This window comes from Notamacropus eugenii, chromosome 2 (genome assembly GCF_028372415.1).
Source record: "Notamacropus eugenii isolate mMacEug1 chromosome 2, mMacEug1.pri_v2, whole genome shotgun sequence".
NCBI classification, from domain to species: Eukaryota; Metazoa; Chordata; class Mammalia; order Diprotodontia; family Macropodidae; genus Notamacropus; species Notamacropus eugenii.
This window is the reverse complement of record NC_092873.1, coordinates 41,790,011-41,802,816: the sequence shown is the minus strand read 5'-3', so window position 1 is coordinate 41,802,816 and position 12,806 is coordinate 41,790,011. Positions and strand designations below refer to the sequence as shown.

Below are 12,806 nucleotides of genomic sequence, written 5' to 3'. Positions count from 1 at the left end.
AGTGTTTGGGAAGCCTCACTTCCTAATGGGTCTTGGGCAATTCTTCCCCCACCACCAGGGTCCCCAAAACACGGTTGTCTGACATCAATAGGCTTCTTAACAATTCCATGGCTGTGGCTAACAACTTTCACAAGTTTCAGTCCTATTTTAAGAAGCGATGTCATGCTGACCCTCTTTCTTTAGGTTCTGTCACTAACTCTACAGAACCTTGTGCAAGTCACTTAGACTATGCTTGGTCTTGGTTTCTTCATCTTGAAAATGGGAAGTTTGGACTAGCTTTCAGGGACTTTTCCAGGTCTGGATCTGCTAACACTCAGATCCTGTGGCTCATAAAGCTAGAGGGTCTCTTAGAGGCCAAATTTCTCATTTCAGAGGGGCAAAAACTTGAGGTCCAACCAGGGGAAGTGAGTGGTCCACAGTCACACAGCAAATCAGCCACAGAGTCCTGACCTAAAATCCAGATCACCTTCACAGTGCTTCACAAACAAATCTTGTTTCACTGCTCTGTTCTCTAATTGCCCATCTGTACTTCTATGGTTAGGGGAGCCTAGATTTTGCCAAACTGGATGAAAAGGACATTATGTGGAATGGTTGAATACTGGGGCATTATATGGACCAAGGAGTTTCCCAGACTTCCTTGGAAAATGTCAGGCATGTTCTACTGCAAAAATTGCAAATGGCACCAGGTAAAAAGGGCACCGGTACCATTTTTCAAGTCAACAATTTGATGAACTATTGAAAAGATAATGATGCTGCACAGAATTTCAAATTGCTGTTAAAATCATATTAAGCTTATAATGTCTATTACAGGTCTGCTCATTCTTTCTCTTTCTACATCAATGAGAGTATTTTGAGGAGGGGAAGGGGGCAGCAAAAAGAGAAAGGAAATTAGGGATGGAAGAAACCTCACTTCCTATCCCTGCTGAGGTATTTACTGGCTGAGATTATCTGAGCCCCAGTTTTCTCATCTGGAAAATGGGGATGATGAAACACTGTATTAAGAAGCAGCATGGTGTGGTAGACAGAAAGCTGGCCTCAGCATCAGAAAGACCTACATTCCAGACCTATCTCTGACATGCCAGGAAATCACTTGATCTCTCAGTGTTCTAGATGGCTCTCTCAAGTGCTCTAAACATGCTAATCTCTACTGATAGAGGGATTTTTCTTACTGAGAGCACCCAAAACCAATGAAATCAGAGATCCAGTGCAAAAAAAATAGACAGCAATCATAATGATTGCTCACATGTATGTGAGGCAGGCATTATGGCTACATTTTGCAAACTTTAAAGAACTCCAGAGATAAGATAAAGAGTGCTGTTCTTATGCATGTAAACCAGGATGCTCCAGGGTCAGAAGACAGAGGTAATTGTTACCTGCTAGTTCAGGATCATGCAGCTAAAAGTAATAGCAATAGTAATAATAGTCACTGGCATTTGTGTGGCACTTTCAAGTTTGCAAAGTACTTGACAAATATCGCCTCATTTTATATTCCTAACCTGGAAGGTAGGTGCTAGTATTTTATACATCTTATAGATAAGGAAATTGAGGTAGAGAGTGACTGGCTGGTGTCAAGGGTTAGATGTGAACACAAGTCTTGCTGACTCCAAATTCCACACCCTCTCCACTGTACCACCAAGCTACTAAGTGCAGAAGACAGGATTTGCATTTAGGTCCTGCTTATTCCCAAGCTCTTCCCTCTGTACTGTGTACCTCTATCTTCAAATCTATGAACTTTGGTTGGATAAACTTCCTAATAATTGGAGCTTTCCAGAAGGGGACTGGGCTATCCCAAGAGGAACCAGAGGTCTGGAAACAAAGGGTAGTCAGCTACCAGGGTGGTACGGCATCTTCATTTTGGGTGGGCAGACCAGGAAGCTGTCTAGTTCAACTCCCTCGTTTTACAGATGAGGAAACTGAGGCCAGCCCAGGAAATGACTTGCCCAAGGTCACACACACATCAAGGGGAAGGAGGATTAGGTCTCAGTTCCCCAGCTTCCCTATCCAGCACTCCAAGTTCATAGATCCCTTGCACCATGCTGACACCCAAATATTGTAAAAAGAGATTCTTATCTGGTTCCCCATTGGACTAGATGGTTTATGAGGTCCCCTCTGACTCTGGGATTCTAGGACTGACTGACTCTCCCAATTGCCTTCCTCCATCCGCCTCAAAGAAATATCTGGACATTAATACACTGGCTCAGGAGGACACCTAGGTTCAAATTTCACCTTTGGCACTTACTGCCTGTATGACGTTGGACAAGTCACTTAACTGCTCTCTGCCTCAGTTTCCTCATCTGTAAAATGAGGGGGTAGGTTAAATGGTCTCCAAAGTGCGTTCCAGCTCTGGAGTCATGATCCTTTGGAAGTAAATGTCAATGAAGCTGGGAAGAAATGACGATATTTATGTCATTAAAAAAAAACACCAAAAGGCACCATTTGGCGTCAGCTGGACTCAAGGTGAGTGGAAGGACATGGCACCACAGGAGTCTCATACTGACCTGAGGCTCAGGAATCTGTAGTTTTCTGCCCTGGACAAACAGGCATTGCTGAGCAAAGGGTAGCTAGTGTTAAGCAGAAACAAAAAATAACCTGTTGGAAGACCTGGCCCAAATTAGGGCCAGCATAACTAGGGCTAGAGGCCCTTCTCTTGATAGTCATGCCTGTTTCAGGCTCTGGGCATTCTCAGCTTCACCTGGAAGGACCGGTTGACCCTTTGTTACTGACCAGCAGGAGTACTACTCACAGATGTTTGATAGAAACCAACCCCTAGGAACATTCCAGCAAACCCATATCCTCCAGTGAGATGAGATCATCACCCCGCTTTGTTCTCATGTTAATGGCTGCCTAGGGGAGATTTAGCAAGTGGAGAGAGCATTTCAATCATCAGCTTCAGAACTCCAGGATCTATCCTTTTCCACCACCAAGAGCGAAGTTTAAGAGAAAGATGTAATGGAAAGAGCCCTGAATTCACCCACTAAGGCAGGGGCAGAATCCATTTCACCAGAAGAAAAAATGAAAAACGTGGAGGATGGATGGACGAGACGTCCTGATCTCCCATCAGTAAATCCTGAGAGAGGTTGGCAGGTGTGCTGCATACCTCTCACTTTCTTCTTTTCTATTTACAGCCTTTAATTCTACACACTAATGGAATGAGTTCATAGAAACAAGTCCCCAAATCACCCTTTGTTTCCTTCACCTCCTCTCTTCCAACCCTCTCCCCAAAACCCTCAAGTGGTGGGTGATACAGAAAAGCCTTAGCCAAGGAGAGAGAGAAGGCTGGAGTTGAGATCAAGAGAACCCCGGATTCTAGGTCTGTTCCCCATACTCACAGGTTCAAACTCCCCTCCTGCAGGAGACCTCTCCTAATTCTCCAGCCTGACCTTCCACCTACTCAGTAGATATCTTGGTTGTGCCTCATGGTTGAGGTGCTGGCCCCCAGTTAAAATGGGAGCTACTTGAGGAGCACATTAATTATTAATTAATAAGAATTAAATTATTTTAATAATTCCCCCCCTCTCCAAATGACAAGTATGTACATTCTCTTCCTCTCACTTTTATCCATTTAAAAAAAAGAAAAGAAAAACAAAACCTTGGTAACAAATATACATAGTCAAGGAAAACACATTCCTACATTGGCCACCCAAAAGGGTAGATCTCTTTCTGCATCTTGAATGTTTCAATTTTTAACCTTTCTTTGTATCTGCAGTGCTTAGCACAGCATTTGGCACACAGTACCATGTGCAGGATCATGGATCTTGAGCCAAAAGTGACCTGAGAGAACCATCAAGTCCAATGCCCTCATTTTGTTGATGAGGAATCTATGGTGGAGAGAAGCTAGATGACTTGCCCAGGGTCACACAGCTAAGAGGGAGTTGACCTTAGGTCTTCTAGACACCACTATGGCTCTATCCACTGAGCCTTAGTGTTCCTATCTGTAAAATGGGGAAAGGGAGTCCTACAAATCCCAGCCTTACAAAGTTCCAATGTGGATCAGATGAAACAATGTACATTTTTATAAAATGTTCTGTGAAACTTAAAGCATTGTAAAGATGCCAGTTTTCCCGTTTTCATTTTTTTAATGGTGGCTTAGGTTGCCTGAAAGGAGGAACTCCAGGTCCCTGCTTCCCCCACCTGCTCCACTTCAAATCTAGTCACTATCTGAATCCCACTTAAAACAAATAGTTTAATTTGTTGGGTGACACCCCTGGAACCCAAAGCCACTCCCAGGAGTATGGATTTGGACAGAGTATGCTGGGAGTGCCTTGCCACTCCCAGACATGTATGTGTACCTCTGCCAAACCAAATGCAAAGCCGAGGGTCACAGAATGTATCACTGAAGCCTGGGGACATATGTGATATATATGAGACTCAGGCCTTGTCTGGTGCCAGGACAGAAGGACCTTCCTCCTCATCAGGCCCTGCTGCCTCCTCCACTGTTCAGCTACCATCCCCAAGTCAGTTGCTGTCTAGAAGCTTTGGGGAGATCACATCTAATTACCTGGGACCAGGATCGGATCAATTGTTTTTAATGCTGGCTGCCAGCTGGCCAAGTGTATTTTTTTCCCTCTTCATCTAAAAGTTGTCTTCCTTCTTTCCTCCTTTTCTTTCTTTCTCTTTCTTCTTTCTTTCCTTTCTTTCCTTCTTTCTTTCTCTTTCCTCTTTCTTTCTTTCTTTCTTTCTTTCTTCCTTCCTTTCTTTCTTTCTTTCTTTCTTTCTTTCTTTCCTTCCTTCCTTCCTTCCTTCCTTCCTTCCTTCCTTCCTTCCTTCCTTCCTTCCTTCTTTCTTTCCTCCCCACTCTTTCCTTCCTTTCCTCCCCCTTTTCCTTCCCTTCCTTCCCTCCTCTCTCTTCTCTCTCCCAGAATGACCTTGTGTAGAAATTTTCAACTGCCAAAATAAAGAGCTACCCACCACCTGAAGGAGGTGACAGACTAAATAAGTAGAATGAAACAGACGTTTTTGGAAGTGGCCAATATAGGGATTTGTTTTACTTGGCTACACATATTCCTTACAAGGGTTTGGGGGTGGGGATGGGAAAGAAATACAATAAATGATTAACTGAAACAAAAATAAAATTTAATTTAAAGACAAACAAACAAAAGAGCCAGATACCTAAGTATAGCATTCCATTCCATTCCAAGCTTTATCTACTGGGGCACCCATATGCCTCATTCTGATAACTATTTCAATATAACTGACAGAGCTTCAAGAGGCAGCTAGATGGTGCAGTGGATAGAGCAGGAGTTAGGAAGACCTGAGTTCAAATCCATCCTCAGACACTTCCTAGCTTTGTAATCCTGGGCAAGTCCCTAAACCCCTGTCTGCCTCAATTTCTCCAGCTGTAAGATGGGGATAATAATAGCAGCTACCTCGCAGGACTGATGTGAGGATCAAATAAGATAATATTTGTAAAGTGATTTGCAAACCTTAACATACCACATCATGCTAGTTACTATTACCTCTTGGTTTCCTTTGTAATCCTAAGTATTTTGTTTTATTCAATTAAAAACCTTATTCTGTGAAGGGACTCATAGTCCTCAACAGTCCGCTGCCCAAGGGGTTCATAATAAAAAGTAAAGAAGTCTGTTTTTAGTCCTCCTTTCTACTACACCAAAATGCTTCCTCCCTGCCCAACCACAGTTTTCACTTGGGTGTCAGGATGTTTTGCCTCACTGGAATTTTATTATAACACACCCAGGGCCTTTGTTCCAAAGAACATAGTCTAGATGACCTCTAAGGTCCCTTCTGACTCTGAAAATGTAGGAGATAAAAGAAAACAGGCACTAGTCATTTTTAGGGAGCCTTAACATGGGGACCAAAGATTGGAGAAAGATTTATCTTCCAGAATCCACCTCCACCCTGCAAATCTCAGGTCCTTTGGATATTGAAGTTAACACAAATACTAAAGAGTCATAGCAGGGATCATCCATCCTTCCCTATCCCCCCACAGAGCAGGCCAGGCTGGGGGAGGTTTGCAAGTAACCCAGGCATACTTTTGTTATTGTTCAGATTGGTGATTTTATTTCACATCCCAATCAACTGTTTCCCCTGGCCATCTTGCCGTCGACCCTGGCTTTATCCCACAGGGACTCCCCACCTTGCTTTGGCAGAATAACCAAGTCCAGACCACCACTGTCTCTGAAAAGGAGTAGAATCCCGGGCCCTGTGGCAGCCCTCACCATCTCTGGGATTCACCAGACCAAAATTCTTTTCCCTAGCCACAATTCCCTTGAATGTGTTAACTCCCTCTACTAGAACATAAACTACTTGAAGGCAGGCACTGTCTTACTTCTGTATTTGTCTCCCTAGTGTTCATCATAAGGTGTTTCACTCATTCCCTTCATTAAGACAAGAAAAGTCTCTTGAAAAGAAAACCAGCTAAGAACGGCAATTGTCCACCAATTTAAGAAGTGCCTGGGTGTTAGGAGGTTAAGATACCTGCCCAGGGTTACAGAGTCAATATAGGTCAGAGATAGATCTGAACCTGTCATTGAGGCCATCTCTCTTACATCATGTCACCTTTCAACAACCCAAACTTACTGTTTAAGCAGGACAAAAACTCCTCCTCTAGGAAAATTTTGTTGTTGTTCAGTAATGTCCAACTCTTCCTAACCTCGTGGACCACACTGTCCATGAGGTTTTCTCGGAAAAGATACTGGAGTGATTTGCCATTTCCTTCTCCAGTGGATTAAGGCACACAGAGGTTAAGTGACTTGCCCAGGATCACATAGCGAGCAAGTTTCTGAGGCAGAATTTGAACTAAGGTCTTCCAGATTCGAGGGCTCTATCTACAAAGCCACCCAGCTGCTGCCTTCAGAGAAAGTGCAAGGGAGGAGAAACAAAAACAAAAATGGTGGAGAAGCAGCTGGGAGAAATGAGGCCAGCTGCCCCTGCTTGGGCCCAGGTGTCCTCTATTCCTCCTTGGACTCTGCAGATGTCACAAGGCTGTCATGATGGCAATGTGGATAAAGTAAGATGTCAGTGAATTTCCAAGCACTGAGATGACAAAGTTCCATTGCTTTGAGCCAGGACCAGGCTCAGGGGACCAGTGGGGCCCTTTTATTCAAAGTTTGTTGAATGAATTCCACTAAATTTTCTTCAATTAATTATTATTAACAGCAATGATAATAGGGGACATTTATGGAGCACCTCAAGGTTTACAAAGCGTTGTATGTCCATGATCTCACTTAAGCCACATAACAGCCCTATTCAGTACCCTGAGATGGGTACTACAGACATTATCACCCCTATTTTGTGGATGAAAAAACTGAGGCTCAGAGAGGTGAACAGTTATATATCTAGTAAGTATAAGAGGCAGAATTTGAACCCAGGTCTCTCCTGCTCCAAGTCCAAGGTTCTTTCCTCTTCACCATTCTGCATTGGAGATATATAAGACCAATAGTGGGAGTAAAGAGAAGAGAGAGGCTTGGGGTGATAAGAACCATGAATTACGGGAATGAGGTGATAAAGGCTTAGTTTCCAAAAGGCACTAGAAAGGTTAAAAACAAAGAATACATGAGATATTTTGATGAGGTTACAGGAGTCAGCCACTCCCTTCCTTCTAACGAAAGGTCTTAACCACCTCCATGGTCTTTTATGCCTTAGCATCTGCCCCTCCTCTTCTCCTTGTGATGCCTCCCAGCACCATCATCTAACATACCTATGTAACCCAGAGACCTCTGGACCTTGCCATGTGCCCCACTGCTGCTCCCTTAAGATGTCTGGGCCTTTGTGAATGATCACTCAAGAAACCTTGGACTTGGACTTTTGTTAACATCTTCTAAATCAAAATTATGCTCCTCTGTATAGTAAAGTACACTACTATTTAACAACATGAAGCTGTGTGACAATAAATAACTTTGTTCCCTTAAAAAAAGGGCTCCTGAGCCTTGCCATCTGCCCTGAAGAAGAACCTCCTCTTACGTTGGTCTCCCCTTTTCAGAATGTGAGCTACTTGAGAGCAGGGACCTTTTATGGCTTTTTCTATTTTTGTCTCCAGCACTCAGTAAAATGCTGGGCACAGTAATTACTAAATGCTTCTTCATTCAATCAGGTTATAATAGTAGAAATGATCAGATTTGGGAGCTTTGACTCTTGGAGAATGGGACCTAGATAAGAATAGGCAGGTGACTTAGAACTAGGGGACTGGAACTTGGGCGAAAGGTCAGGACTAAGATTGTGTAATACCATATAATAGTCGAGAGTCATCCTTACTGTTGACATCATAGTAAATGGAACCAGCTTGCCAAGGGAGAGAACATAAAGAAAAGAGATCAAGGAGCTGAGGCTCGAGTTGGACAAGGTCATTCACAGAATTTTAGTTCATCTCAATAATATATATCAAGCACCTACTCAAAAAGGATAAGTGACTATTTGTAGTATTTTCTTCTCAGGGCAGTTGAAGGTCCCAAACAATGTAATGTACATAAAGTGTTTTGAAAATCTATTATTATTGTTAGTGTTCTCAGACACATGACTGAATATATGAGACATTCAGAACATTACATCCAAAAGGGAAACTGAGTGGTTGGACTTTGAAGGAAATTCAACAAAGAGGGGTGAAGGAGGGCATTTTGCAGGGGTAGCCATCAGCAGAACAAAAGCCAGAGAGGTGGGGAAAAAATGGAGGACCTGTTGGCAAGATGACAGGCTGTCTAATTTGAATCCATGGCAGCAAATAAAACAGGCTGGATATAGGCAGGGGGGCTGATGCCAGATTTCAGAGGGCCATGGTTACCTCCCAGCTCTGAATCTGTGATCTGATGATGGCCAGGCGAATGGTGACATCAGAAACAAAGAAGACACAAGTCTTCTGCTTTTTGGTGGACCAAAATAGTTCTTAGTGGAAATAGGCTTAAGAAAAAAGATAAAAAGTCTGTTTGGGGGCCCCTGTTGACAGCTAAAAGAGACCCTGTGGATCATCTACTTCAATCCCTTCATTTGACCCAAAGGTCCCATTTTACAGGCTGAGAAAACTGAGGATCAGTGAGGTCAAGTGAATGTAGTCAAGGTCACACAGCTAGTTCGCTGCAGAATCGACAGTGAAGGAACTATGGGATTGGCTCTTGGTATAAAAGATTTCCTGGGGCAACCCTGGTTCTGATATTGATGCTGAGATGTGGCAGAAGATTTCCTTCAAGCTTTTTCTAGATACTCAAACTGTCCAGGGAGTCACAATTTAATCAACTGTGCACCCGGAGCTGTGTGATAAATAACATGGTTATGCTATATATGTTCTTAATACTAAAGCAATTGCTGCTCCAGCAAGCTGCTCACTGGAAAGGAATTCGATCCACAGTCTTATATTTTAATCTTTTATTATGACTGAGAAGGCATGATGCACCACAGAGAGTCCTGGCCTAGGGTAAGAAGAGGTAGATTCAAAGCCGGCTCCCTGAGTAGAGGCAGCACAGCCGACTGGACAGAGAGCTGGACTTTTGAGAAGGAAAGACAGGTTCAAATCTTGTCTCAGATACTTACTAGGCAAAACCCTTCCTCTCTCTCTGGGTCTCAGTTTCCTCACCTGCACACAATGACCTCAAAGGTCCCTTCAAGTTCCAAATTTATGGAATCATCAAGGCTGTCCTGGAGACATTCTGGTTTACAAGAAAGAATTGGCTGGGAATTAGGAGAGACCTGCAATGGATTCGTGGCTCTAATCAATGGACTAGACCTTTCTGTGTGTTAGGTAGGCACTGTACTAAGCTGGGCAAATGAAAATGAAACAGTTCTTGCCTTCAAGGTTGTTACATTTTATCCTACCCAAAGAGGTATGCATACACTGTTACTTACAAAGTAGATACAAGGTTGACTTAGAGAGGAAGGCACTAGCAGCTAAGGGCCCCAGTGAAGGCTTCTTGAGGAGGTGGCATCTAACCTGGGCCCCTAAAGGAAGTCAGGGAGTTCTCTGAGGTAGGGGCAGGGAGGAAATTACTTACTAACCATGATCTAGAGCAAATCTGAGCCTCAGTTCTCCCTGTTGTGTAAAACACATATCCAAAAAGGGGCCAGCTCTCCGCCTGGAAAGACTAGCACTAGCCTGGATGGGCCAGTGATGTCTGCTGGTCCAGGCCAGGATGGGAGAGGCTCATCAGCTGATGATGAGATAAAAATAGCAATAATTTAAAAGGATGATCTACATTATTAATTTCCTGCAGGGTGATAAATTTTTCAGCCTTGGCAGCTTAAATAAGCCCCATGAGAGGGTACAACCACACTAGCCACATTTATGTCCTTAGATACTACTATCCAGAGAAAAGTAGGAAGGGTCCCTTAAGCAAACGTCCTTTACTAGAGAAGGAATTGGAAAGCCAAACTTATTGTTTATAAGTTTACATTGGAAAAGGAAGCTATAACAAGAATCTAAACAGAGAGCTTTTAACCTGAAGTCGACTACAATAGGGCACCCCTGAACTTGGATGGGAAAAAAATTATATCTTCATTTTCAATAACCTCTAACTGAAATTGAACATCAAAGGGGTCCATGACACAAAAAAATTTCAAGAACCTTTGACCCCGATACTAGTGATAAATTGATCAATGATGAAACCAAATGCTGGATTATTATAATGACCCAGATTGCCTTGGAAAATGAAATATAAGAACAAACCTCTGCATGGTACTATGGAAAGAACCAGGAACTTGCATTCAAATCCCAGCTCTGCTACCTCCTACCTGTGTGACCTTGGTCAAGTCACTTGCCCTGTCTCAGGGCCCCAGAAGAATTTGGACTAGTTGACTCAAAATCTATGATCCTACAATTTCTAATTTGCAGAAGTGGGAGAAGCAAACAATGCAAATGCTGCCACTGTTGAACATGGGGGTTAGTTTTGTTATGCTTTTTTAAAAACCCTTTTTTATTCTTTCTTCTAAGTTATGGCCTTCTAGGTAAGGAAGGGAAATAGGACTTACTAGGAAATGATGGTAACATTAAAAAAAATGCCAACAAAATTTTAAACAAAATAATCAATCAACAAACATTGATTACCAAGAGCCTTTTATGGGCTAGGAACTAGGATGAGATGTTTCTATTTGTGTCTTACCCTTTAAATTTTCCATAGTATCTGGTTTAGTGCTAGAAGGGATCTGAGAAGTGAAGGCAGTCAAAGATCCAGGATTCTAACCCATTTTCCCTGATTCTGAATTCAGGGAATTCAGGGCTCTTTCCCACTATGCCATGGTGACCATCCACTGGGCTTTAGCTGAAGATACTAAGAAACAGAAATCCTAACAACTTCCTAGGACTATGGAAATTTCTAACAATGGTGACAAAGTCTTGTCATATTTTCAATAAAAAGCAAATGGAGAGAAGTCATTTTAGTAGACCTGATGTGGCCAGTCTTGGTGGGAGAGATTTATCATGGATGGATTTTGTGTTCCATTTTCTAACCACCTGCTTAAATGACCTTAGTGCCAGCATTTGAATTATGTTCAAGGATTACTTTGCTCCAGGGAAGTTTGTGTGCTGAGGAAGGAGTTGGAAAGGGCCTGTGCATTCAACAAACTTTGTATTTTTCACATAGTAAACAGGTAGAGGGCCGACTTTAGGGTCAGGAAAACCTGGGTTCAAGTATTACCTCAAATATACTATATGTGTGACCCTGGACAAGTCATTTAGTCCCCAGGAATTCTCTAAAACTACAAGTTATAGACTTTTCCTAGAATGGAATGAACACACTGAGAGTTCCCTAAAACGATGAAATTAAAGGTCTGTATCTTCCTCTTCTCTCCCAACCCCCACTCAAAAAACCCACCACAACTTTTAAGTTTGTGGTCTTCTATAATATGTTCAAAATGTTAGTTGTTGGTTGGTCAGGATTTTAGAATTAAGTATCTTATTCATTAAAAAGGCTATCTTTCATGATTACTACCTATCTGACCTTGGACAAATCATAACACACACACCCCAGGCCTCAGTTTCCTCATATGGATATGGGGGTTGGACTAGATGGTCTTTGGGGTCCCTGCTGCCTCCAGGTCCATGATCCCATGAAGTCAAATTCTGAGTAATTATAAGAACTAATTTTGGTCACAGGAGAAAAAATAATATAATATACCTCCCTCCTCCCTGCAAAAATTTAGGGGCTTACAAGGGCAAAATGTTGCATCCATTTTCTGGCCTTGTCCCACTATAGCATTATTTTTGCTTACCTCATTTTTTCTATGTTTTAAAGGAGGGTTGAATGATACCCAGAAATAGCTGTGATATGAAAATGAGATATAAAGAAACATTTTTTAAAGTAAAGAAAGAAAAAAGTTTTTAAAAATTAAGAGGTTATTAGTCTCCATTAATAAAGTTGGGATTTTTTTTCTATAGAAAGCAAAGGAGATATTTTACCTGCTGCTAAACTCCCAGGAGGTTCTCTCCCTGAGTTGGCTACTTAAGACCTATGATTTGTAATTTTCCTAGTTAAATTTAATCTATCACCTTCAACCAAGTGGCAGTAAGGAAATGGGTTCTTAATTTTTAAAAACATTTTCTAAAAGTATAGCTCCTTGCTCATTATCCACATCTGCGACAGGGTGCAGCCTATACCAGGTAATGAAAACCAGAGACTGACTGACCCTCTGACCTTCCACTAAGTTCTATGAGTTTCTTAGAGAGGCAGGAGGAAAAACAAAAGCTAGATAAACCAGAGAAATCTAGGTGATACAGGAATAAAGCCAGTATTCTGAATAGGATGGTTCCAATTCAAACCCTTGGCTTGTCTCAGAGGAACAAACAGAGGGCTGAGAGTTCTCCACTTTCCAGTGAACTTGGAGTGCTTAATATGCAACTGATGTCCTGAAGAAGGGACAATGGAAAAGAG

General features: G+C 42.3%; 1 protein-coding gene across 14 annotated transcripts in view; it reads right to left on the bottom strand.

Moving 5' to 3' along the window:
• The window catches only part of SPECC1 (sperm antigen with calponin homology and coiled-coil domains 1), a 337,039-nt gene that overhangs the window by 221,542 nt on the left and 102,691 nt on the right, over window positions 1–12,806 (bottom strand). The window lies entirely within an intron of this gene.